At 40.7% G+C, this 25,612-nt stretch overlaps 1 protein-coding gene across 1 annotated transcript in view; it reads right to left on the minus strand.

The window, feature by feature from the left end:
- Positions 1–13,045, minus strand: part of LOC132828987 (ELAV-like protein 1) — a 33,889-nt gene extending 20,844 nt beyond the window's left edge. Inside the window, exon 1 of the mRNA XM_060846235.1 lies at positions 12,881–13,045. The gene's annotated coding sequence lies outside the window, so the exon portion shown is untranslated. The remainder of the gene's footprint in view (positions 1–12,880) is intronic.
- Between the last annotated feature and the right edge of the window lie 12,567 nt (positions 13,046–25,612).

The raw sequence follows: 25,612 nt of genomic DNA on the forward strand, positions 1-25,612 counted from the left end.
GGGAAAATTTTACTTTCTATTCAACGTGTTGAGATGTTATTATATACCTTTGGAACAGGTAGGACTCGAACTCAGGTCTCCTGGTGATGTCAGAACTTTCTTTTTATATCAGTTGAAACAGCAGGAACAATGAAATAAGCATACTATGTTCATTTGAACGTGGAAAGAAAAAACAAACAAACAATCTGTACCACAACTAAATTTCAAATTTCCAATTCCAAGTAGCTGGAGAGCTCAGAGCTGTTGTTTCCAACCTTTTATATCATACATACCACCAACCATTTTGTCAAAACAAATCCGGTTTCTATGACTGAAACAAAACTCCAGTCTCTCCGAAGAGTACATAACTTTTAACCTATGTGCATTTTATTATTAACTACTAATTGAAATTGCTATATGTCCAACTCCCCTCAAGATGCTGTTAAGGCTTACTGTTTTTGCTTGAAAACAGGCCAGAGCTGTTCCCATCTACCACCACATCCTTTGTCTGGCTGAACCCATGCTTATTTTGAAGAACTTTTCCTTTAAGCCACAGAATCACAATGATGCAGGAGTCCATTCAATCATCATGTCTGCACTGGCTCTTCAGATGAGCACTATTATGTGGTGCCAATGTTTTGCTTTTCTCCCATACTCTTGCATTCTACTTCTAACCAAATAATCATCAAATACGGTCTTGGATACTCCAACTGAACCTGCCTACATTTCCAAGCACTACATTGCATACCCTGATTATAGCTGTGCAACTAAGGTTTTTTCCTCACATCACTCTTGCTTCTTTTGCTCACCACCTGAAAACTGTACCCTTTTGCTCTTGTTCCTTTTACAAGCGATAGCAGAGGCTCCATATCTACTCTATCCAGCCTGCATTTGACTTCGAAAACCTCTATCAAATTTCTCTTTGTCTCCTTCTCTCTCAGGAAGACAGACCCAACTAGTTCAATCTATCCTCTGAAATGAAATTCTTCATTTCTAAAATTATTCTCGTAAAACTGCTTCTGCATTCTTTTCAATTCATTCACATCTTTTCTATAATGTGGTGCCTGCAACCATGCATAATATTCCAACTGAGGTCTAACAAGTGTTTTATACAGAGATATTAAAGAGTTACTCTGCTCTGCTGACCCGCAGGAAATTTGATGTCCTGAGGGTAGGGTGATACGTCTCTGACTTTCAGGTACAACGTAAGGAATTTACAATCTGATCCCTTGCCATTCCGAGCCATTTAAATTGCCATTTCCTTGTTATTCAGAGTGAATTTACATTCTCATCCTTTGCCATCCAGAGCCTTTTCATCATCATCCTATTCAAAATCAATAAGAACATTGCGGTCGGAATTTTATCTATGCCCTGTAGTTAATAAAAATGATTCACAACAGATTTGACAATTAAGGGATGATTTACATGATGTTGTTTCTGGAAATGATGTCATGGCATTGTGTCTTGAGGGGCATATGACTGTGGGGAGTACCTGGGGGGGGGGGGGGGGGGGGTTGTCTTGTGGGCATTACTGACTGTCATGTAAAGATTTTGTATAAAGGAAGGATTGTTTATTTTGTTCAGAGAGATCTTTCCACACAACTCTGCAAGCCTTGCGAAGTGTACGATAAGAGCTTCTCCAAAGCTTGTACTGCACTGCGCTTAATAAAATTTTGGTTGTTCACAGAAGTTGGCATGTTCCAGTTGCATCAAGAATCTCAGAGGAAAAAGGAAAGTACATAACAATATTATCTCCTTGCTCTTGAACCCTATTAATAAAATCAAGAAAACTGTATGCTCACTTGACCCTTTTTGCTGTCTTCAATGATTTGCAAATATGTAGAGGTTCCTGTGTTCCTGCATCCATTTATTATAACACTTATTTTGTATTGCCTTTCAATGTTCTTCCTACCAAAGTGTATCAACTCTAACCTCTCTGCCCAGTCAATAGGTCAATATCCTTCTGGAGTTTAACAGTCCTCCTCACAGTTTATAATTCTTACAAGTTTTACATCAACTGCAAACTTTGAAATTAATATCTACAAATCAATATCCAGATCATTAATACGTAACAGGAAAAACAAGGGTTCCCTAAGGAATTCTATTACAAACCTGCCTCCATTCTGAAAAATTTCCATTGACCGTGTTTCGTATCAGTTGACCAATTTTATATCCAACTTGTTATTGTTTTTTTATACCATGACATACAGAATTGCTCTCAATTCTGCTGCATGGCACTATATCAACCATTTACTGGACATCCATGTATATCACACCAACAGCACTAACATCCTTGAGCCTTTTTGTTACTACTTCAAATCAGAAATTAGTCAAACACAATTTTCCCTTAAGAATTCCATGCTGAATCTTCTAATCAACTCTTTTTCCATGCGGCTAATTCTATCCCGAATAATTATTTCTAGAGGCTTCCCCACTACTAAAGTAAAACTGTTGATGGGATTAGTCTTGCAGTCTTTCTTGAACAAGCCCCATTTCATCCAATGGATTTGTGTGGCTATGGGTATCCATGAGACCTAATTATAAGGTATGTGGAACATTCCTTGTTCCAGTTCTATCTGAGCTCCCATCCATAACACTTTCTCAGATATACTGATGATTAAATTGTGTGCTGGCTCCTGGTCTTGCGTAGAGTTGTAAAAATCAAATTTGCCTTTCTTAATCTTATTTTGGCCTATTATTGGCTCCTTCCTGCCGTCCCAGGAGTTCCTCTCCCAAAATCTTGATCCTTTCCCCACCCAGCCCATTGATCGGCATGCATGCTCCGTGTGTCAGCAAACATAGACTGATATTTCTTTCAATTTAGTCTACTGTGTTTGCTGCACACAATAATGGCCTCTTTTACATCAGCAAGACCCAACACGGGACTGGGAAACCACTTTGCAGAACACCTCCACCTCGTCCAAAGAATGATCCTAACCTCCCAGCTGTTTGCTGTTTCAATTAACAATTTTGTTACCAAGATAACATTTCTCACCTGAGCCTGAACAGTGTTCCAATGAAGCTTAATGCAAGCTGGAGGAGCAATGCCTCATTTTTCACTGACAACTTTGAGGACTCAACATTCAGTTCCACAACTTCAGGGCACAATCTCAGTCTTACATCCATCCTGGTCTTGTCTGGTTGATATTGCTCATACAGTACTCATCTTCTCTTTTCCACACTTATCATTTGCACTTTTTAGCATTTTTAGTACTCCTTTACCGCCCTGAGTATTCCCTTGTGTTTTTGTTCTGGGGACACTCAGCATCTGTTCCATTTGTTCCCCCGCTGTCAACATTTGAAAGAACGCTTTTCCCAGCCCCTCACAATCCTGAAGAACAGTAATTTCAGAAGCAAAATGCCAATTCCGTTTCTCTCCCCACAGATGCTGCCAGACATGCTGTGTTTCACCAGCACTTCTAGTTGTATTTCAGATACAGTAATTCAAGACTGAGCATCCACAAAGCACTGTGGGCCATCAATAGCAGCAGAACTGAACTTCAGCACAAGCTGCAACCTCTTGGCCCTACATATCCCCCATTCAACCATTACCATTAAGCCAGGGTATCTATCCTAGTTCAATGGAGTGTGCAGCACCAGGCATACCTGAAGATGAGGCACCAACTTGGCAAGGCAACAAACAGGACTATTTGGATGCCAAACAACACAAGTAGCAAGTGACAGTCAGAATATAGTGATATCACAGCCAACAGATCAGATCTAAAATTAGCAGTCCTGCCACGTAGAGTCATGAATGGTGTGGATAATTAAACAACTTAATGGATGAAGTGGCTCTACAAATATCCCCATCCACAATCCTCAGTGCAAAAGATAAGGGTGAAGCATTCACAGCAATCTTCAGCCATACGCGTCAAGTGCATAATCCATTAGTGCCTCCTCCAGTGGTCCCCCACATCACAGATGCCAGTCCAATCATAGAGTCATAGAGACATACAGCATGGAACAGACCCTTCGGTCCAACCCGTCAATGCCGACCAGATATCCCAACCCGATCTGGTCCCACCTGCCAGCACCCGGCCCATATCCCTCCAAACCCTTCCTATTCATATACCCATCTAAATGCCTTTTAAATGCTGCAATTGTACCAGCCTCCACCACTTCTTCTGGCAGCTCATTCCATACACATACCACCCTCTGTGTGAAAAAGTTGCCCCTTAGGTCTCTTTTACATCTTTCTCCTCTCACACTAAACCTATGCCCTCTAGTTCTGGACCACTCCACCCCAGGGAAAAGACTTTGTCTATTTATCCTATCCATGCCCCTCATTGTTTTGTAAACCTCTATAAGGTCAGCCCTCAGCCTCCAATGCTCCAGGGAAAACACAGCCTGTTCTGCTTCTCTATATAGCTCAAATCCTCCAACCCTGGCAACATCTTGTAAATCTTTTCTGAACCATTTCAAGTTTCACAACATCTTTCCGATAGGAAGGAGACCAGAATTGCATGCAATATTCCAACAGTGACCTAACCAATGTCCTGTATGGTGCAACATGACCTCCCAACTCCTGTACTCAATACTCTGACCAATAAAGGAAAGCATACAAAACGTCCTCTTCACTATCCTATCTACCTGCAACTCTACTTTCAAGGAGCTAGGAACCTGCACTCCAAGATCTCTTTGTTCAGCAACACTCTCTAAGACCTTACCATTAAGTGTATAAGTCCTGCTAAGATTTGCTTTCCCAAAATGCAGCACCTCACATTTATTCGAATTAAACTCCATCTGCCATTTCTCAGTCCATTGGCCCATGTGATAAAGATCCTATTGCAATCTGAGGTAACCTTCTTCACTGTCCACTACACCTCCAATTTTGTTGTCATCTGCAAACTTACTAACTATACATCTTATGCTTGCATCCAAATCACTATATAAATGACGAAAAGTAGAGGATCCTTTCGGCACTCCACTGGTCACAGGCCTCCATTCTGAAAAACAACCCTCCACCACCACTACCCTCTGTCTTCTACCTTTCAGCCAGTTCTGTATCCAAATGGCTAGATCTTTTTTCCAGGAGATCTAATCTTGTTAACCATGGGGAACCTTGTCAAACGCCTTCCTGAAGTCCATATAGATCATACAGATTAAAAAGTTGTTACTTTTTGAAGAAGTTACAATCCTCTTTGTTACTTCTTCAAAAAACTCAATCAAGTTTGTTCCACCACTGAAGAGTGGTGCTCTTGAACTTGCCTCTCACCGAGCCAAGCTCTTCCAGTACAGCTACAACACTGGGATCTACCCGACCGTTTGGAAATTGTCTTATGCCAGGTACAGAAAAAGGACAAAGCCAAACTGGCTGCATCAGTCTACTCTTAAGTAAAGCGATGGAAGGTGTCATCAACAGAACTATCAAGCAACATCTATTCAACAATAACCTGCTTACTGATGCCCAGTTTGTGTACTACCATGGTCAATCAGATCCTGACTTCATTACCATCTTGATTCAAACATGGACAAAGGAGATGAATAAGAGCCCTTGACATCAAGGCCATTTCTGACTGAGTGTGGCATCGAGGATCCCATGTAAAACTGGAATCAAAACGTAACAGGGTGGGGACTTGCTGCTGGTTGGAAGATGGTTATGATTGCTGTATGACAGTCCTCTCAGCTCCAGGACACCTATGCAGGAATTCCTCAGGGTAGTGTCCTAGGCCCAAACACCTTCAGCTGCTTCAACGACTTTCCCTCCATCATAAGTCAGAAGTGGAGAGTTTACCGATGATCACACAATGTTCAGTACTAGTCACGACTCCTCAGATACCGAAGCAGTCCATGTTAAGGGCAACAAGATCTAAACGATATCAATACTTGAGCTGACAAGTGGCAAGTAACATTTGCACCATATAAATGCCAGATAATGATCAAACGAGAGACAATCTAATCACTGTCCCTTGACATTCAATGCTGTTACCATCACTTAGTCCCCCACTATCAATATTCTTGGGGTTACTATTGTCCAGCTACTCAGTTGGACTTGCCACACAAACAGTGGCTACACGAGTAGATCAGAGGTTAAGAATACTACGATGAGTAATTTACCTCCTGACTCTCTAGAGAGTCTGTCCGTCATCTACAGGGCACATGGAATACTTCCCACTTCTTGTAGCTGCAACAATCAGTAAGCTTGACACCATCCAGGACAAAGCAACATGCTTGATTGGCACCACATCCACAAACATTAATTCTCTCTACCACTGACACTCAGCAGCAGTGCGTACAATTCACAAGATGCACTGCAAAAATTCATCAAAAATCCTGAGACAGACCTTCCAAACCCAGGACCACTTTCATCTACAAGGGCAAGGGCAGCAGATAAGTGGAAATATCACCACCTGCAAGTTTCTTTCCAAGAAACTTGCAGGTGGCACAGTGGTTAGCACTGCTGCCTCACAGCGCCTGAGACCCGGGTTCAATTCCCGACTCAGGCGACTGACTGTGTGGAGTTTGCACGTTCTCCCCGTGTCTGCGTGGGTTTCCTCCGGGTGCTCCGGTTTTCTCCCACAGTCCAAAGATGTGCGGGTCAGGTGAATTGGCCATGCTAAATTGCCCGTAGTGTTAGGTAAGGGGTAAATGTAGGGGTAGGGGTATGGGTGGGTTGGGCTTCAGCGGGTCGGTGTGGACTTGTTGGGCCGAAGGGCCTGTTTCCACACTCTAAGTAATCTAATCTAATCCATTCACCACCCTGATTTGGAAATATATTGCCGTTTCACTGGGGCAAATATTTTTAAATTACCTTCCTAACAACATTATGGATCAACCTGCAACACGTGGACTGCAGTGGTTCAAGAAGCCACTGCCTTCTCAAGGGCAACTCGGGATGGGCAATAAAATGCTGACCAGTCAGTGTTGCCATGTCCCATGCATGAATAAAAAAATCCAAAATCTGTAATATTCCTTACATTTTTTAATATAATACAGCTTTTATTTTAGTGAAGTAGTACTATTGGTAATGCTGGTATTTGGAAGCATCATCTAAAATCATCATAGATTTAACATCATAACAGCAAAAGGTCAATTACTGTTACCACTTACTCTGCATAAAAAACATTTTTCTTTCAGTATCATAGAATCATGGTGTCAATTTAATACAGAATACACAAGGGAAACTGGTCAAGAGTAGCAAGCATTGCATTGTATTTATTGGAAGCAATACAAAAGAAATCTTTACTAACAGTGAAGTAACAAAATAATTCAGTTCTTTAAGGTGTTTAAAAGGATTTAATCACTTAAAAATGTTATTTCTCCTAATTACATTATTACCTTGCGAAAAGATTCCTCCAAGTAGATTGGTTGGAAATTCAAATTGAGAAAGATGCAAAGAAAAAATCTTGTTTACATTTTGACCAGTAGCACCAAGAATCTAATCAATACAAGTTACTCATCTGAAGTACAGCTTGTGCAAAACCCGAGACTGTACTTAGAGAAATGGCACAAATTAAGGTCAGTCTAATCCTAGTAAATAAATTCCAGAGTTCCTCTGTATTCTAAACATCTAAACATTCTGCATTATTAGCAATAAATAAATGCACGAGTGAAAGAACTGGATCACAACCAAATGAAAAAGGGAGAAGAAAACACTCAGAATCAGAAGGAGAAAAAACTCAATTTAAATATAGCCTTGGTTTATTCTGTTCATCACTGCCGCCTTTCATTATCACACTTTCCCTTCAGCCTACAAGGGATTTCTTCACTTTTCTGCAACACATCTACTCAAAACCTGAAAAAAGCTGGGTGAACACAATTTTCATAGTTCTTCCTTCCTAAAACTTACATTTTTCTCCAACCTTAAATGGAAGGGTCACTCAGTAAAAGATACAGACATCAATCAAAAGTCAGAGCCCATCTAGTGATTTACTTCAGCTAAGTTAAATATGATGAATAAGTTTAACTGGCCAGATGAATGACATTAAAGCATTTGCAAATTCAAAATTGGAGCACTGCACTTTGAACATCATCTGCTGACTGCAGTTTTGCCTAGGGCTATTACAATGACAATAAAAGGCATACTACTAGTATCAACACTGTACAATGACTTAGTTAAACCTGCAAATGCTGTACTCAGGTACAGAACTCTTTAAATCTCATCTCCCTAAATTTTTTCACCCACAATCAGCCAATAGGGGATATTCTGAGAAAACATTCTCATGGATAGATTGGTCAAAGTCTCGATTTGCAACAATAAATATTTTAAATATCTAAATTCAAATGACAAAATAGATTCTGTAGCACTACTATATGTCCACTTGACAAATGGCAAGGTTGATTTGAATATTATTTGTTTAACAGATAAGTTTGGCAATGTGTTTTAATTTATAGGAGTTCAACATGTTATATCATAGTTCCATTATGTTAATCTAACTGCTTCTCCTATTTAACTGCACACCCAGATCCCTTTCTTTCACTTAGTCTTGACTTCAGTAACTTATTTTGAACTCCTGTTCTGTGCCAATTTGATTCTTTTGTGCAGCTGCTTATAACTAAACAACAAAGTACATGACATTGCATCAAAATTCAAAACTTATGCCTTTCAAAAGTGATGAGCAGGTTCTTTAGTGTTTTTGTTTTGAAACATGACAATGTAAATATTGCTTTTAGGAAAATGTATCACAAAGTTAAGATAAGCACAATGATTAATTATATCAGTGCTGCTTCTGAACAGGAACACTGGCAACACTAGCTTAGGCTGACAAGTGACAAGTAACATTTGTGCCACACAAATGCCAGGTTATGACCATTACCAATAAGGGATGATTTAACACTGTCCCTTGACATTCAGTGGGGTTACCATCACTGAATCCCCCGTGGTCAACTTTCTTGGGTTATCATTGATCAGAAACTCAACTGAATTCATCACATAAGAACAGTAGCTACAAGTACAGTTCAGAGGTTAGGAATACTGTGGCATCTTACAAACTCCTGCCTCCCCAAAGCATCTCCATCATCTACAAGGTGCAAGTCAGTACCGTGATGAATTACTTCCCACTTGCCTGGATGGGTGCAGTTCTAACAACACTTAAGAAACTTGACACCATCCAGGATAAAACAGCCTGTTTGATTGGCACTACGTCCACGAGCATTCAATCCCTCCACGACCGAGTCAAAGGCAAAAACCCTGCATTATTATGTATCTGGATGGGTAAATGAATAGGAATGTTGCGAGAGATATGGGCCAAATGCTGGCAAATGGGACTAGATTATGTTGGGATATCTGGTCGGCATTGATGAGTTGAATCGAATGGTTTGTTTCCATGCTGCACATCTCTATGACTCTATGATTATCATTATGACACTCAGTAGCAGCAGGGTGTGCTATCTACAAGATGCGCTATAGCAACTAAAACATCCTCAGGCAGTACCTGCCAATGTCACAATCACTTCCATCTACAAGGGTAGCAGATACATGGTAACACCACCACCGTCAAGATCTTCTCCAAGGCACTCACCATCCTGACAGAAATATATCGTCAGTCTTTCACTGTTGCTAGGTCAAAATCCTGGAATTCCCTCCTACTGGCATTGTGGTCTGCAGTAATTCAAGAAGGCAGCTCACCACCACCTTCTCAAGGGTAACTAGCGACGGTAAAATAAAATGCTGGCCAGCCAGCAACATCCACATTCCACAAATGAATAAATTTTAAAAAAGGATATTTTAATAGATCTTGATCTAATAAATTATACACATCAATAAGGTCTCAGAAACAACATCTTGCACATGTACGCCCTAGTCAGTAAGTGGCAGGTCAAGTTGCGACCATGGTTAATTAAGCCTACTGTATCCTAGACTGCATCAACAGAGCACGACAGCAAGGAAGTTATATTGAACTTTCACAAGATACTACTTCAGTTTCGATTGGGGTAGTGCATCCAATTTTGGGCACCATCATTATTAATATAAGATTAGAGAAGGAAGGACTGCTTTCTTTGGAGATGAGAACGTAGAGAGGAGATAGACAGAAAATCTGGGCAGAGTCGATATGGAAAAACTATCCCCACTCAGGACAGAATCATGAATGAAGCACACATTTAAAGTTTTTTGTTAGAAGGATCAAAAGCAATTTTTATGCATTAAATGGTTTGGGTCCGGAAAACACGAACAGAGAATATGGTGGAGGAAGATTTAATTAAACACTTGAAAGAGATCTATATTTTTACTTGAAAAACAACAATATGCAGGATTATGGGGAAAAGCAGCAAAACAGCACTAATTGAATGCTCTTTTGGACAGCCAGTGTAGTAGACATGATGAGCCAAATTGATACCTTCTGCACTGTAATAACACTTTTGATTGTGGAATACTTAAGTGAAAAAAATACTCTAATGCTCTTTTTGAAACCTTACATATTCCATCTCCAAAAGCAAAACTTAATCAAAAATCATCTGTATGCTTCTAGTCTCCATTCACTTACCACTAATGCCTTCTCTGATGTACAATGGCAACATGCTCCTGACAGGTTGCATTTAAAATCTTTGTCCTGATATCCATTCTTTAATTGTTACCACTTATCCACACACCCCAACTCTCAGCATTGACACTAGTTAATGTTGTCTTTATATTACTGTACCTCTTCTTTCTGCCTCATTAATCATCTTTAATATTTTCACAGTGGAACTATATGAATGCAAACTAATTGCACTCTCCATGCCTGTAAAAAAATGACAAACAACTCTGGCATTAATATTCTACAACGGCTGAGGGGTGACCTTATAGAGGTTTATAAAATCATGAGGGGCATAGATATGGTAAATGGACAACATCTTTTACCCTGGGGTGGATGAGTCTAGAACTAGAGGCCATATGTTTAAGATGAGAGGGGAAAAAAATTAAAAGGGGTCTAAGGGGCAACTTTTTCACACAGACGACAACGTGCGCATGGAATGAGCTGTCAGAGGAAGTAGTGGCAATTGGTACAATTACAACAGTTAAAAGGCATCTGGATGGGTACATGAATAGGAAGGGTTTAGAGGGATATGGGCCAAGTGCCGGCAAATGGGACTAGGTTAGTTTAGGATATTTGGTTGTCACGGATGTGTTGGACCAAAGAGTCAGTTTGTGTGCTGTACATCTCTAAGACTCTATAACATAAAAGCCACCAAATGCATCAAAGGGTAGGCCCACAATCATAAATTATACTTTACCAGTTTGACATTGTTTTACTCAACTCAACCCTTCACAGAAATGTTTCAGATGCGGTAGAGTAGGTTATTTTAAACACAATGATTCACCTGCAATATCTTTACCAGAAAGTTAAATAAAGCAAATATTAAACAATGCAGTAAGTCACACCAGCGGATTGGTCAACACTGTACACTTAACCACTACTTTACACTTTTTATCATTACTGTCATTTCAGTTTATCGAACGTTGCTATATTTAAAAAGGCTTTCTTTTGGATACATTGTTCTTCACAATAATTGTTTTGTACAGTCAGCCTCTGAAGAAATTGCTTAGAAACAGAGTTCCAAACACCAACTTTAACTCTATGACACTTTGGGTTCTTCGCAAATTGCAATGGGAAATCCAAAGCCCGAAGGCATAGGTTTAAAGAGAGAGGGGAAAGATGTAAAATGGACCTAAGGGGCAACTTTTTCATGTGTGTAGAAATGAACTGCCAGAGGAAATGGTGAAGACTGGTACAATTACAACGGTTAAAAGACATTTAGATGGGTACACAAATAGAAAAGGTTTAGAGGGATTTGGACCAAACGCTGGCAAATGGGACTAAATCAGTTTAGAATATCTGGTCAACGGACAAGTTGGATTGAAGGATCTGTCTTCCTGCTGTACAACTCTATGACTATGAGTCAAAGTAAACCCCATTCTAGATCAATGATATTATTGGACCAGGCAATCTGAGCTACACAATGGAAAAAAAAGCATAGCATAGTTGTTGAAACTTCAAAATATCAAAATAGCTTTAAATAAAAAAAATTGCACACAAGTGCCTCGTAGGATAAACAAACATGGTTATTGTGTCATTGTCATTTAGATTCGTGAACTGAATAGCTACAAGTAAAAGGGGAAACCTTAAAAAGAACAAGAAGCAGGCGAAGCACACTTTATCTACTTTTACTTGGTAAGCCAACAGTATCTGCACATTCATTCAAGCATGCAAAACATCTGCAATCAATTGCTAATTTACCCGAGGTAGAAATTTGGTGAATAAAAACCGCTGGGAAAAAAAAAGATATTTCTGGGGTGAAGGGAAATCAGTCTTTGGGAAATTTAAGTTTATGTGATGAAAGTGTGGGTTTTAGGCAAATGTTTAATTAGCATTTTTAAAAAGGTATTACAAACATTGAGTTCAAAAATATATCTTATATTCCAATTCAAAATAATTATTATTGTTTTTAATATATGCTTAAAGGGCTTTGTGCAATGAAGTGATTGGAGGCTGTTGGATACAAAGTCCGGGCGCAAAGCGCATTGTTCCAACGAATGCATTGGCCCCGTTCCACCATCCAATTTTTTTTGCAGCATTAAACTGAAGTCTCCGGGTCACTAACATCCCACCCATCGGGGACATTTACCCCCCTCCTGCCGGTTCCATATTATAACCATTACTCTTATCTAAAAGGGGCCTACGCTACCGGCTTACATCCCCGATCTCGATTTAGGATTTGCTCAACAGCCCTCCATCTAGAAAGCACACCTATCGCCATCGCATTCTCTTCGCTATAGGCGCAATAAATCTCCCGACTTCCCGTCCATCACTCCAACTTTTTGGCTTTTCTAGCCAGCAGCGTTCGGCTTGGGGGTAACTAATCACTCCAAAGCCGAGGCCTAACTTCCAGTAGCACAGGCCCTGTGCCGCATGGCCTAGGCCTGCTTCTCGGTGCACACCGAGTACTTATGATCTTTCTTATTCGGCAAGTTCACACTCACTCCGTCTGAGCCCCGTACTCGGTACGGGGTGAGAGTGCCGGGCGGCGCTGATGTCTCCCCGGGACTCGAACTGAGAAAAGGGAAAGCCCAGGCCGAACGGAGACGCGGAAAAAATATCCGTTAAAATCAAACAAAGTCAACCCCGCGCGCCGCCAGCAAGCGAAGCACCGCCCTCTCCTACTCCATTGGATAATCTGTTTGTCCATCACGCTCCCGTAACGGGGCGTTCTTTCACTCTATTGGTTAGATTTCACGTCAATTATAACCCCTGCCGTCACCGATCATTTCTATTGGTCTAAAGGGCAGTGGTGCGCGATGAATCCGGTTATGACGTCCACTCCCAATCGGGAAAGAGGCGAGTCACGAAGGGCTGGATTGTCTGTCAATCAAATTGTTTAAACCAGGCTCTCTGGAACTTGGTAGTATTGTGATTCAACATCACTGAAGTAAATATTAATACAGCTGTGCGTTGAGAGCTAGATAGAAATATCACTGAAATTGCCTCAACATGTTGTCGAAAAGTTTTTCATAAATGAAAGCAAACGTAGTGATGAAGAACAGTCAATTATACAAGACTTCAGACGTTAACTCTGTTTCTCTGGCCAGAGATTGCTCGACTCTAGTTTCCCCAGCATTTTTTTTGTTGTTTCGTAAATTGGAATTAGACGTGAGTCTTTAAATGTTTTAATATGCTGTGCGCATAGCCCGTGCTCTTAGGCTGTGATTGCTAGTCATTGAAAGTTGTTATTCATTTAGTTTTAACGTTTGGAATTGCTATCTGACAGACAATACTCCCCAGCATCGATCTGTAATTTCTAAACCATTGATTTCTTGATATGTTCCAAAATTGATATGTATAACGTTTTCTGAATTGCATTTTAGGTTTGGGAAATTATATATGTTCCTTCCAGATGATAGTTGTAGAGAACTGCTGCCAAACTTGCTGAGCTTTTTGTTTTCATTTATGGTTTCGAGTGACCTCCGTGATTTAAGACTACTAATAAATGTCGTCTTTGTATTTTGAGGAGTTTTGCTTTTGAGGATATTTCTCCAAGGGTTAATTATACTTGTTATGGACCAGGCCAGACCCCTCAAAACATTTGAAGAAGGTCGCCTTGACCCTAACTTCTCTAGTTGTTTTCAGCAGGTGCATCATTTCCAGGAATGATGCAGCTGGCTCAACCACCCAGTTTGAAACACAACAGTATTAATTTACATGTGAACAAAAGAAAACTGAATTTAGAACGACATAACTACTCAAACAAAACCCAGTTGACTCTATCGCAACTTAATTGTGCTGTTCCAAATACTTGCTACATCCCCATAAACATTCTTGGCAAAAAAAGGTAAAATCAAACACAGGTTCTTACAGGAGAGATGCCAGAGAGAGAGGATCAGCATGGAGCTGTTTCTTTGACCAGCAGCCTCAGAAACTGACTGCTTGCTAAAACCAAACTAGAGAAAAGCTGAAAATGTGTTGCTGGTCAAAGCACAGCAGGCCAGGCAGCATCTTAGGAATAGAGAATTCGACGTTTCGAGCATAAGCCCTTCATCTCCCGCATCTGCAGACCTCATTTTTTACTAGAGAAAAGCTGAGCTGAGCTGAAATGTGTTGCTGGAAAAGCACAGCAGGTCAGGCAGCATCCAAGGAGCAGGAGAATCGACATTTCGGGCATGAGCCCTTCCTGAAGAAGGGCTCATGCCCGAAACGTCGATTCTCCTGCTCCTTGGATGCTGCCTGACCTGCGCTTTTCCAGCAACATATTTTCAGCTCTGATCTCCAGCATCTGCAGTCCTCACTTTCTCCTAAAAGCTGAGCTGAGACAACTGGCGGCTCCCCTTTCATATTACAAATGTTTTAAAAGTTGAAAGCCTTTTGCTTGAGGCAGTATCTCTTAGCTGTAATCAAATTGGCCCTGAAACCCATACAAACCACACACATCGGAATCTATGTGTTTATGACCCCTCTGAACAAAACCAAGGACAACATAACCTTGTTAAAGAAGCAGCATTATCACACCTTCCCCCCGCAAAAAAAAAGAACCATCAATATCCAAAGATGACTTGATTTCAAAACCCCTTAATCTTACACTGTTAGTAAACTACAACAGCCATATCCATTACATTGACTATAAACATGCAAACATGCACTACTGCATTCTGTTTCAGTCCGTTTCTCATCCAAGTCTCGACAATCACGTTCTCTTGGCCTTCCATATGCACAATTTTCAAATTGAATGGCTGTAACAACAAGCTCCATATCAGCCATCTGGAAGCTTCCACCTTAATTTTCTTTACAAACTTCAATGGGTTATGATCAGTGTACATGATTGTCTCAGATACTTTACTGGTAACATTAGCATTGAAATGCCAACACCAAGCTCAAAGTCTCCTTCTCAACTGTCAAATATTTCTGTTGATGAATGTTCAATTTACTGGAGACCTGATAGATCTTTCTATTTTCTCATCATCCTTCTGTAAGAGCACAGTACCAACACCCAAATAACCACCTTGAATGGCTTTGCATAATTAAGTGTGGCTAACACTGGGGCAGTGATGAACACAGCTTTCAGGCTGTCAAATGCCTTCTGACAGTCCGCCGTCCACTGAAATTTCCTGCCTTTCTTTAGCAATTCAGTGAATGGAGTGGCCACACTGCTAACATTTGGTACAAATTTCCAATAAAATCCACTCGATGCCAGGAATCATAGTACTGCTGTTTCTGTCAGTAGTATGAGAAACTCCCCACTTTGTTTTTGTACTCTGTGGGGCCATTTGTCCATGTCCAATAACATGGCCCAGGAAGGTGACTTGGGCTTTGGCAAATTCACTTTTAGCCAGGTTTATCATCAAACATATTCCCAAAGTAGATCAAACAATTCTGATAAATGTTATCTTCACTCTTTCAGACAAAGATATCTGCTGGTATCGTCTGAGCAGAAACAACTGAGTTGCTTGACCCACCTTATCAACACAGTCTTCCAAATGTGGGTATGCATCAGTCTTTGTAACTGCATTGACTTTATGATAGTCCAGACATAACTATTTGGTGCTATCTGCTTTTGGCGCCATTGCTGTTAGTGAGCTCCAGTCACTGTAACTCACTTTGGGTTATGTCATCTTGGAGCATGCGTTCAATCACCTTTTGAACCGGCGCCAGCTTTAGAGGGTTATGCCTATAAGGATGTTGCTTAATCAGAATAGCATCTCCCATGTCTACATCATGCATAATTTCCCAGTTTATTTCCAGATAAGAGTCAGAGAGTTTTAAAGATGTATAGCATGGAAACAGACCCTTTGGTCCAACTTGTCCATGCCAACCAGTTATGCCAACCTAATCTAGTCCCATTTGCCAGCACTTAGCCCATATCCCTCCAAGCCTTCCTCGTCATATCCCCATCCAGATGCCTCTTAAATGTTGCAACTGTGCCAGCCCCCACCACTTCCTCTGACAGCTCATTCCATACAAGCACCATGATCTGTGTGAAAAGTTGCCCCTTAGGTCCCTTGTATTATCTTTTCCCTTTCATCCTAAACATCTGCCCTCTAGTTCTGGGCTCCCCCACACCAGGGAAAAGACTTTGTCTATTCGCCTGATCTATGCCCATTATGATTTTATAAACTTCTATAAGGTCACCCCTCAACCTCCAATGCTCCAGGGAAAGCAGCCCCAGCCTATTCAACCTTTCTCTATAGCTCAAACTCTCCAATCCTGGCAACATCCTTGTAAATCTTTTCTGAGCCCTTTGAGGTTTCATAACATCCTTCTGAATAGAATTTTACGCAATATTCCAAAAGTGGCCTAGTCAACGTCCTGCACAGCCGCAACATGATCTCCCAACTCCTATACTCAAAACTCTGACCAACAAAGGAAAGCACCAAATACTTTCTTCACTATCTTATCTACCTGCGACTCTACTTTCAAGGAGCTAGGAACCTGCACTCCAAGGTCTTTTTGTTCAGCAACACTCCTTAGGACCTTACCATTAAGTGTATAGATCCTACTGTGACTTGCTTTTCTAAAATGCAGCACCTCGTATTTATCTAAATTAAACTCCAGCTGCCACTCCTCAGTCCATTGGCCCAGCTGATCAAGATCCTGTTGTAATCTGAGGTAACCTTCTTCGCTGTCCACTACACCTCCAATTTTGATGTAATTTGCTAACTTACAAACTATATCTCCTATGTTCACATCTAAATTATTTATATAAATGACAAAAAGTAGTGGATCCAGCACCAATCTTTGTGGCACTCCACTGGTCACAGGCCTCCAGTCTAAAAGCAACCCTCTGCCGCTACCCTCTGCCTTCTACCTTCGAGCCAGTTGTGTATCCAAATGGCTAGTTCTTGTATTCCATTAGATTAACCTTGCTAACCCGTCTCCCATGGGAAACCTGTTGAAGGCCTTACTGAAGTCCACATACATCAGGTCCACCGCTCTGCCCTCATCAATTCTCCTTGTTACTTCTTCAAAAAACTCAATCAAATTCGTGAGACATGATTTCCCACAAAAAGCCATGTTGACTATCCCTAATCAGTCATTATCTTTCTAAATACTTGTAAATCCTCTTCCTCAGGACTCCCGATTTTCCCACCACAGAAGTCAGGCTCACCAACCTATAGTTCACCTTTCTTAAACAGTAGCATTAAGTGTATAGGTCCTACTCTGCAGAAGACCTGCAGTCTTCTGGCATCTCACCTGTGACTAACGATGATACAAATATCTCAGCAAGGGGCCCAGCAATCACTTCCCTAGCTTCCCACAAAATTCTAGGGTACAGCTGATCAGGCCCTAGGGATTTATCAATCTTTATGTGTTTAAACACATCCAGCTCCACCACCTCATTTTTCAAGATGTTGTTCATTTATTTCCCTACATTCTATATCTTCCATATCCTTCTCTATGGTAAACACTAATGCAAAATACTTGTTTGGTATCTCTCCCATCTCCTGCGGCTCCACATAAAGGCCGCCTAGCTGATCTTTGAGGGAGTCCTATTGTCTCCCTAGTTACCCTTTTATCCTTGATGTATTTGTGGAAAAAACCCTTTGGATTTTCCTTAACCCTATTTGCCAAAGCTATCTCATGTCCCCTTTTTGTCCTCTTGATTTCCCTCTTAGGTACACTCCTACTTCCTTTATACTCTTTTAAGGATTCACACAATCTTTTCTGTCCATACCTGACATATGCTTCCTTCTTTTTCTTAACCAAACCCTCAATTTCTCTAGTCATTCAATATTGCCTACACCTACCAGCCTTTCCTTTCACCCTAACAGAAATATACTGTCTCTTGACTCTCATTATCTCATTTCTGAAGGCTTCCCATTTTCCATTTGTCCCTGTGAACATCTACCCATAATCAGCTTTTGAAAGTTCTTGTCTAATACCGTCAAAATTAGCCTTCCTCTAATTTAGAACTTCAACTTTTAGATCTGGTCTATCCTTTTCCATCACTATTTTAAATCTAATAGAATTATGGTCGCTGGCCCCAAAGTGCTCCCCCACTGACACCTCAGTCACCTGCCCTGCCAAATTTCCAAAGAGTTAGTTCAAGTTTTGCACCATCTCTGATAGGTACATCCACATACGGAATCAGAAAATTTTCTTGTACAGTCATAACAAATTCCTCTTCATTTTAACCCTTATCACAATCCAGTATATGTTTGGAAAGTTAAAATCCTCTACCATAACTATCTTGTTATTCTTACAGATAACTGAAATCTCCTTACCAATTTGTTTCTCAATTTCCCGCTGACTTTTAGATGGTCTATAATATAATCACATTGCAGTGATTATCCCTTTCCTAGTTTTCATTTCCACCCAAGTAACTGCCCTGAATGTATTTCCAGGAATATCTTCCCGAAGTACAGCTGTATTGCTATCGCTTATCAAAACGCCATTCCCCATCCTATCTTGCCTCCCTTTCTATCCTTCCTATAGCATTTGTATCCTGGAACATTAAGCTGCCAGTCCTGTCCATCCTTGAGCCATGTTTCTGTAATTGCTGTGATATCGCAGTCCCACGTTCCTAACCATGCCCTGAGTTCATCTGCCTTCCCTGGTAGGCTTCTTGCATTGAAGTAAATGCAATTTAATTTATCAGTCCTGCCTTGTTCTCTGCTTTGTCCCTGCCTGCCCTGACCAACTCGCTTCTTTCCTCAACTGTACCAGTCTCAGATTGATCTCTTTCCTCACTATCTACCTGGGTCCCACCCCTCACCGTACTCAGTTAAGTCTTGCCGAGCAGCTCTAACAAATCTCCCTGCTAGTATATTAGTCCCCTTCTAACTCGGGTGCAATCCATCCTTCATTTCTACCCCAGAAGAGATTCCAATGGTCTAAAAGTGTGAACCCTTCTCCCATGCACAAGCTCCTCAGTCACACATTCATCTGCTCTATCCTCCTATTCCTACCCTCACTAGCTTGTAGCACCGGGAATAATCCAGATACTAGTACCCTCGAGGACCTCCTTTTTAAATTCCTGTCTAACTTTCTATATTCTCCCTTCAGAATGTCATCCTTTTCCCTTCCTATGTCATTGGTTCCAGTGTGTACAATAACCACCTTCTGGTCCTTCTCTCCTTTGAGAACATTTTACACCTTCTCTGAAACATCCTTGATCCAGGCAACAGAGAGGCAATACACCATTTTGATTTTTTGCTGCTGGCCACAGAAACATCTAACAGTGCCTCTGACTAGAGACTCCCCTAACACAATCGATCGCTTGGAACATGATGTACCCTCATTACTTTAGAGCCTGTCTTGATATCAGAAACTTGGCTGTTCATGCTGCATTCCCCTGAGAATCTTATCACCCCCTACATTTCTCATAAAACATACTTTTTGAAATGGGGATAGCCACAGAAGACTCCTGCACTACCTGCCTACTTTTCCTGGAGCTAACCCATCTATCTGACATATCTGCGGCTTTTCTTCCTTTCTATAACTGTCATCCATTGCACCCCCTTGCATTTAACTGTGCTCCAACCGATCCATTCAATCTGATAGGATTTGCAACTAAAGACATTTATTGCAGATATGTAAACTCCCTCTAAACTCCCACATCCGACAAGAAGAGCATATCACTCTACTAAAGGCCATTTTTGCTCCTTCACAATCTACAGACCCAGAAAATAGCACCGTCTTATTGCTCTAAAAAGCACTGCTCCAGGCTAACTTAATACTTGTGGCTTATATTTTAAAGATATAATCAAGAGACAGGGCTCAATAAAACATATAATCAAGAAAGTACCCAACCTACTCACGGCTACACTTAACGTTATGCACTTATCTGTTTCTGTGCTGTGACCTCTCCCAAACAGGTTCCTCCAAGATCAGTTGCGAATTTCGCTGTTTGTTAATTTTTCTTAGATGCACTCCGATGTTCAGAGATACTTGAATTCAAACAGCAAAGACTCCTCGAATTGAAGGAAATCCCTTCCAACACCTAAAATACCTCAAAAAAGGAGCAGCTGTTATAGCCACAAATTTCTCCCATCCTCTATCTTAGATTACCCTGAATCCAAATTGTCGATAGCAATAACCCTTTCACGTCATTTTGATTTTCCTCTGGAAGATAACTCAATAATTTATCCCAATTTTTGATAACTTCCTCATTGTCCAATTTAATTTGAGGAAAGTCCAATTCGGTATCCTCTGAACTTACTTCTTCACTCTGCGTTGTATCCAGTAACACAATCTCCTTTTGCTTTTGTTCCCTGTCAAAATATCTTTTGAGCATATTCACATGACCCACTCTGTGGGTCTGGAGTGCTTATCAAATAGTTCACCTCACTCAATTTCTTTTCAAATTGATAATGTCCACTAAGTGTTGTTTTTAAAGGTTCACCTATCACTGGAAGTAACACTGACACCTTGTCTCCGTTGGCAAAATTGCGAGTTTTTCATTTCTTGTTTGTTTCCTGTTTCATTGTATGCTGTGATACTTTTAAATGCTGTCTCACCAACTCCGCTGCTCTATTTAACCATTCTCTAAAATCTGACACATAGTCCAAATGTGTGGTCTTTGAATTATGACTTACTAATTTCTCCTTAATCAATTTTAGCAATGCTCTCACTTCATGCCCAAAAAATAATTCAAATGGACTGAATTTGGTTGTTTAATTTGCTGCATCTCTGATGGCGCGCAGTACAAACAGAATTCCTTTATCCCAATCATCTGTATGGTCTTGATCATGGAGTTTCAACAGGGTCTTAAGTGTCTGTTGCCACCTTTCTAGCGCTCCCTGTAATTCTGGATGGCATGCAGTAGATTTGAATTGTTTTACTCCAAAGCTGTTCATAACTTCTTTGAATAATTTTGATGTGAAATTTGACATCAAATTATGGGTAGTCCGTAACTTGTGAAAACTTTAAGTAACTCCTTGACAATCCTTTTAGCTATGATATTGCAAAATGGAAAGGCCTCTGGGAATCTCGTGGATACATCCATTATTAACAAATACTGATTCTCACTTTTTGTTTTAGATAGGGGTCTTACACAATCAATAAAGACTCTTGTAAAAGGTTCCTCAAATGCAGTAAAACATATGTGTGGGTTTCATTATTACCTCTGGTTTTCCAATTACAGTAGTGCCTTGACATACGAACGACCCCGTTCATGAACAAATCTGTTTACGAACAGAATTGTAAATAAAATTTTGCTTCAACGTATGTACGAAATTCACGGTACGAGCGAAGGTACGAACGCAAAAAGCCTGTGGTTTCATTGTCATTGTTCTGCTTCGCTACATGTGCTTTGAACGCAAAAGCTCTCGGGGCCTCACGTGATCTCATTCAGTTCGTCTTTGGGGCGCGCGCGTGCGCTGTGAACATCCAACATCCAAGCATTCTTACGCTTTTTTTTGTTTTTTGCATTAAATTAGCCCTCATTATGACTCCCAAGAAAGTGAAAAGTGGTAGTGATAGTGGTGTAAAGAAGCCTAAACGTATTACTGCAGAAGCGAAGTAGGAAATAATAGCTAAACACGAGAATGGTGCTCGCGTATCTGATCTCGCTATGCAGTACGACATGGTGAAATCGACTATCTGTACTATCCTAAAGAACAAAGAGGCACTAAAGGCAGCTGATATGGCTAAAGGAGTGACTATTTTAACGAAGCAAAGGCCTAAATTGTTAGACGAGGTTGAAAAATTATTATTAGTTTGGATAAATCAAGAAGAGCTTGCTGGAGATAGTGTTAACGAGACTATAATCTGTGAGAAGGCTCTACACATACACCGTGATTTGTTGGCGACACCGCTGAGTACAAGTACAGCTAGCATTGAAGAATTTAAAGCCAGCAGAGGTTGGTTTGATAAATTTCATCGACGAACTGGAATCCATAGTGTAATAAGGCATGGAGAAGCAGCTAGTTCAGACAAAAAGGCAGCAGAGGACTTTGTGAAGGAATTCAATAAGTTGTCGAAGATGAAGGTTATGTCTCATCAAGTTTTTAACTGTGATGAAACTGGACTTTTCTGGAAAAAATGTCCAAAAGGACCTACATAACCCAGGAGAAAAAAGCACTACCGGGCCACAAACCAATGAAGGACAGGTTAACGCTTTTATTGTGCGTGAATGCAAGTGGGGATTGCAAGACTAAGCCTCTATTAGTCTACCACTCTGAAAATTCTCGTGTCTTTAAATGCAATAATGTGGTGAAGGCTAAACTCCCGGTTATGTGGAGGGCGAATAGCAAGGCTTGGGTCACGCAAATGACTTTTATGGAATGGCTGACGGAAGTTTTTGCACCTGCTGTCAAGGAATATCTTGAAACAAATAATTTGCCACTTAAGTGTCTTCTCCTGCTCCTGCCTATCTCCAAATTTGGAAGATGACTTAGACATTGAATACACCTTCATAAAAGTAAAGTTCCTTCTTCCCAACACCACTCCTCTCATCCAACCCATAGACCAGAATGTCATTGCAAATTTCAAAAAATTGTATAATAAAGCTCTGTTCGCCAGGTGTTTCCAGGTCACCAACGACACAGATTTGACCCTTGGTCAGTACTGGAAGGACCACTTCAATATCCTCCACTGTATAAGCCTTATTGATAAGGCATGGAACGAGGTCTCTTTCCGTACACTGCAGTCGGCCTGGAGGAAACTTTGGCCAGATTGTGTTCCTGAGAGAGACTTCAAGGGTTTTGAGGAGGAGACATCAGTAAATGTAGTGAACGAGATTGTGACCCTGGGCGAAAATATGGGCTTGGAGGTCGATGAGGATGATGTGACGGAGCTGGTGGAGGACCACAGACAAGAACTCAGCACAGAAGATCTTGTTGAATTGCAACAGGAGCAGGTGAAGGTTATGCAGCAGGAGCATCCTGGGGAGGAGGAAGAAGAGAGGGAAGATGTATCAAGTGTTCAAATCAAAGACATTTGTAGCAAGTGGAGTGAAGTTTGTTGAGAGGCATCACCCTAACAAAACTGTGACCAACAGAGCAGTGAACATTTTAAATGACAATGGGATGTCCCATTTTTGGAAAATTCTGCAACAAAGGAAAAAACAAGTTTATCTGGGTCATTTTCTTGTGGCTTCACCAACCTCCAAAAGATAAAAAACAGAAAAGACTCCGGAAATATCTGAACAATGGGGGAAAATTGATTCAGTTCACGAACTTTTCGGTTTGCGAACCGGGTCTCGGAACGGATTAAGTTCGTAAGTCAATGTGCTACTGTACCTGATATCTATGACATGTCTGGCATAATTCAACTACCTGTACAGTCTTGTGTAGTCCAGGCCAATAAAACTGTTTTTGTATTTTAGCTTGAGTTTTTCTTACCCCTAAGTGACCTTCTACAGGTAGTTAGTGCACTACCCATAACACCTCCTTTCCATAACTCCCTGCCAATACAATTGATGAACTTCTGACCATTTTTCATCTGCCTGAATATGTGATGTTCTCCATTTCCTTATTAAAACATAATTTTGAAGGTAGTAGCATTCAGGGATACATATGGATTCTTCCTCCATGTATACCCTTTGATACAATTGCTTTAAACTTTCATCTTTCTACTGTAATTCAATTAATTTATCTGAACCAAAGATTTCTACATTGTCAGCCATTTGCTCCTGTTTTGTGTCAACCATTTGATCAAACAGGGTCTCTGCTAATTCCACTTCAACTTTCTTATCTATATTCTTTGATCTCTCCTGTTTCAACTGGTGACTTTGTGATCTTGTTGCCACACAATCAAGAAAAATCCCAGGATGTGCGTCTTTTAATAGTTCAAATGCCAGAGTTTCCACTGGCTTTTCAACCAAGTAGTTAGCATTTCTACCTCTGAATCAGCTATATCGCTAGCAAGGCCAAATTGTATTCCTGGAGCTGAGTGTTTGTCTTGATGTCATGACTTCTCCACTCTTCACTCGACACTTTAGCTTCACTCTAAGTAATTGAGCATTTCTTGTCTCACCGTCAATTCTCATTACTAGCAAGTTTTCTGGCAATAGTCCTTCAGAGATACATACCTCCTCACCTTTTAACATCAAGGATTGAGATGATCCTGTATCTCTTAATACTGTAATCTCTTTACCCACTGCTCCTGGCTTATGTGAGTAAACTTTACCTTCGCAGGTATATGGTTTAAGAAGATCTGACACTTCCTCCTTATCCAAACTCTGATCAGGTTGCACATTCTGGTGCAGATTTCTAGCCACCAACAAATTTCACTGGCTTATCCTGTTTTCCTATATCTGGCTCCCCAGTGCTTTTTCTAACCTATCAACACCGATTTCATGTGGCCCTCCTTATTGCAGTGAGAGCACCAGAGCTTTTTAACTTTTCCTTCCCCTTCAAGGCTTTCCTGTGATAAGTTATCCTTATGATCTTCATCAAGATCTACCTTCCAGTTTCCATGTGAGGATTTCTCTTTTCACCAATTTCTATCCCTTACAGATTGAAACCGTGTTGGCAGCCAAACTTTGGTTTATGAACCAACTCAGAATCATCAGCCATTTCAGCTGCTAATCTTGCCATTTTAACTCTCTTCTCTTCCACATGAGTGAGTTCTTGAATTTTTGAACTCCTCAAAAATAATTGTCTCTCTAAGAGCTTCATAGGTTTGGTCTTTTTTTAATACCCTTATCCACTTGTCAAAATTACTTTGAGTTTGAAAGGATCAAACAGTGTTGGTATGCCTAGGTTCCCTTCTTAGATTCCTGAAACATTGTCTGATGGCTTCTGGCACAAACTGATATGCAGTTAAAATGGCTTTTTCACCTCCTCATAGGATCCAGATACCCCCTCTGATAGTGATGTGAATACTTCATTATCTCTACCTACAAGTTTGTTTGGATCAACAAAACCCACCTAATCACTGGTCACTGCATTTGTTTGACCACCTTCTCAGATTAGATTAACAATCCTCCTACATCCTTCTCATCAAATTTAGGCAATGAATGAATATATTTAAACAAATATATTGTTTAATGAGGTGGCTTGGTGGTTTAGTGGTTAGCACTACTACCTCTCAGCACCAGGGATCTGAGTTCAATTCCTGCCTCGGGTGACTGCCTGTGTGAGGTTTGCACATTTTCCCCGTGTCTGCGTGGGTTTCCTTTGGATGCTCCAGTTTCCTCCCACAATCCAAAGTTGTGCAGGTCAGGTGAATTGGGCATGGTAAGTTGCCCATAGTGTTAGGTGCATTGTCAGGAGTAAATGTAGGGGAATGTGTCTGGGTGGGTTCCTCTTCGGAGGGTCAATTTGGACTTGTTGGGCCGA

The sequence above is a fragment of the Hemiscyllium ocellatum genome, chromosome 28 (genome assembly GCF_020745735.1).
Source record: "Hemiscyllium ocellatum isolate sHemOce1 chromosome 28, sHemOce1.pat.X.cur, whole genome shotgun sequence".
In the NCBI taxonomy this organism is placed as follows: domain Eukaryota; kingdom Metazoa; phylum Chordata; class Chondrichthyes; order Orectolobiformes; family Hemiscylliidae; genus Hemiscyllium; species Hemiscyllium ocellatum.